General features: G+C 40.2%; 1 long non-coding RNA gene across 1 annotated transcript; it reads right to left on the reverse strand.

Annotated features, from left to right (window-relative positions):
- Window positions 1-387: 387 nt before the first annotated feature.
- LOC128822483 (uncharacterized) lies at window positions 388-1,978 on the reverse strand. Its single transcript, XR_008441447.1, has 3 exons — window positions 1,925-1,978; window positions 935-1,040; window positions 388-799 (listed from the first exon to the last, which is right to left on the reverse strand). It is a non-coding gene; the product is annotated as an uncharacterized LOC128822483 (long non-coding RNA).
- Between the last annotated feature and the right edge of the window lie 522 nt (window positions 1,979-2,500).

Consider the following 2,500-nt stretch of genomic DNA (forward strand, 5'->3'; position numbering starts at 1 on the left):
TGCATTGCTTGGCTGGTGTGCTGTGATCAGAACTCTCTGAAATGAAATTCTACCTGGAAAGCCCTGAGCAGGGCCATGTGGTCACTGAACGTCCCGGCAGCAAAACGCTTCCTGCACAGCACGGCTGCTCGCTTTTGGGAGGCCAGCGTGGGCAGCACAAAAGGGTCTTGGCAGGCAAGAGCACAGGCAATGGTCAGAACGGGGTCCAGGCACTTCAGAACTACAGCATACAACACCATTTTACCGAGGTGTGGCTCTACAGGCAATTCAGTGAGGTGATAACCAAGCTCAGTGAGATCTTCCCAAGGGTCCATGGCATCTATGGTCTGTTTATAAACAAATGAACAAACAAAGGAGAGGGGGACGGGTACGGTGGACAGAATCACTTTACAGAGAAAGCAGAAAGGATGTGAATACTGGACATTAACTAGACTTGTTTCCAAACACTAAAAAAGCAAGTGAAACTATTAACAGAGACAAGACTTCAAAGCACTCTCTTCCCTTGACATGGAAAACCACATCCCACACACAAAATGAAAACAGACAATAAACAAAAACTCAGAACATCCTTAGGTAATTAAAAACGGCTTCAGTACAAACTGAAGTCAGTAAGACAGACTGCTACACCACAAATTTGGGCTCAAACACAATTACCATCTAAACCTATTCCTTCTCTGACCTTAAGCATATGCACAGCATTTCTCACAGTTACAGCAGGCGGCGGATCAGGAGCTTTCATAAGAAAGTCTACAACTGGACAATTAATTGGAGTCAGAAGTTTTGTGTACAAACAAATCTCCTGCAAGGTAAAAGGCAGAACAAAAAAGATTACCAAGATTTGGAAACAACCCCAAACCCATGATTTGTTGCAATTAATAGTATGGTTTGAGGACATTGTATTTTTTAAAGTTACAGTTTCTAACTGAACATGCACCTGAAGCGGCATTCTTAGAAGTTCTGGAGATTGAAATTCCAACATATTCTGAAATCGCAGCCTGCTGAAGAGACGAAAGCAGACTCCAGGCTGACAGCGCCCAGCCCTTGAAAATAAAATATGGGAAGTGGTGAAAATGAGGATTTCTTTCTAAAAACAAAACCTAAAGCCAACAGACAGACACAGAAACTCAGAATGGAAAAGAAGAAGCAGTTCTATGAAGACAGTGTTGTCAGTCACATGCAAAGTGAGAGTTTTCCAATCGTGAGTTATTTTTGAGAGTGTGGCAATTTTTTACGGTAATTTTAACCCACCACTGAGAAATCTGGAGAAAGAAAAACAAGGCTTATCTAATGTAAAGTGCTGTGGGGTTTTTGCTAACTTAAGACCAGTCCAAATCTCAATCATCCTTTGTTGTAAGGAATCAGTTGCAAACTTTATTGTTTCCTCTCACATCCCCCAAACAGAAGTGATGCTTGGAGTAAAAGGCAGAATAAAGATTAAATAACTTGCGAGTGAATGAGAGACAGCCAGTTCTCTCATTCATATACATCTATGTGCAAATGTGCAGCTTAATGCCAGTATGACTGATTAAACAGGCATTTGTTGCTACACAAACTTCTGAGCCCTCACCCACAGTGTTGGGAAGAATATAATCATGGCCTGTTAAGTCATGGATAGCTTGGAGAAAGTGAAACAGGCAGTCCTCTGCCCACAGACAAGATGTGAAAACACCCCACTGGACACTGTGACTGCTGGTGCTACATGGGAGAAAGAGGAAGGAGAACAAATTAATGGGGGGAAAACAACCCAGACCTTTGGGAAATGCCTGAGCATCACTCTTCTACAACTTGGGAAATTATTCCAAGGAAATACATACTGACCCTACACACTGGACTAGGCTAGAAACAGTTACTACATTGTGTGCTTTATTCGAAACACAGATTGTGGATATCTGCAAAATGGAAACCAGTATGAGGCATTTATTACCTGCCTTTTCTCTGGACAGCACTGGCTTTTGAAATCCAGCCCATTTTTAGCACTGGAACACGACTCTGCACATCAAAAGACTTCTAGAAAAACAAAGAAAGGAATATAAACTGAAAACTCAATAGGGTACATGAAATAAAAGTTACTAGTTATTTAGATTACCAACAGAAGTTTCCTAAAAAGTATGAAACACTAAGAGATATACAGTAGCTTCTGCAACAAAGGTACCTTCTCAGTTTCAAGTGAATTTATGATGGTATCTCCTTTGTAGTATCTTAATGCTCCACAGTTTGTGAAAGTCACCATTTTCTAGTCAATAGGTAATTGCAAGTCAGTAAAAGCTATGTCAAATCTGTGTTCTGAGATATCACAAAGCAGGTAAAACTACATTATTATACCAAATAAAGTTTTCCTTTTTATCTCACTTGGAAATTACCTACTTGTTTTCTTAAGACTGATGTACAATTACAAAAAAAACCACTTTATGAGCACCTCAGAAATTTGGTGTGCATATCACCTATGAAATCCAATTTCATTTTCAAAGCTGTACACTAGGTCTTAAATTGCCTCATTGTG

Source organism: Vidua macroura, chromosome Z, assembly GCF_024509145.1.
Source record: "Vidua macroura isolate BioBank_ID:100142 chromosome Z, ASM2450914v1, whole genome shotgun sequence".
Lineage (NCBI taxonomy): Eukaryota > Metazoa > Chordata > Aves > Passeriformes > Viduidae > Vidua > Vidua macroura.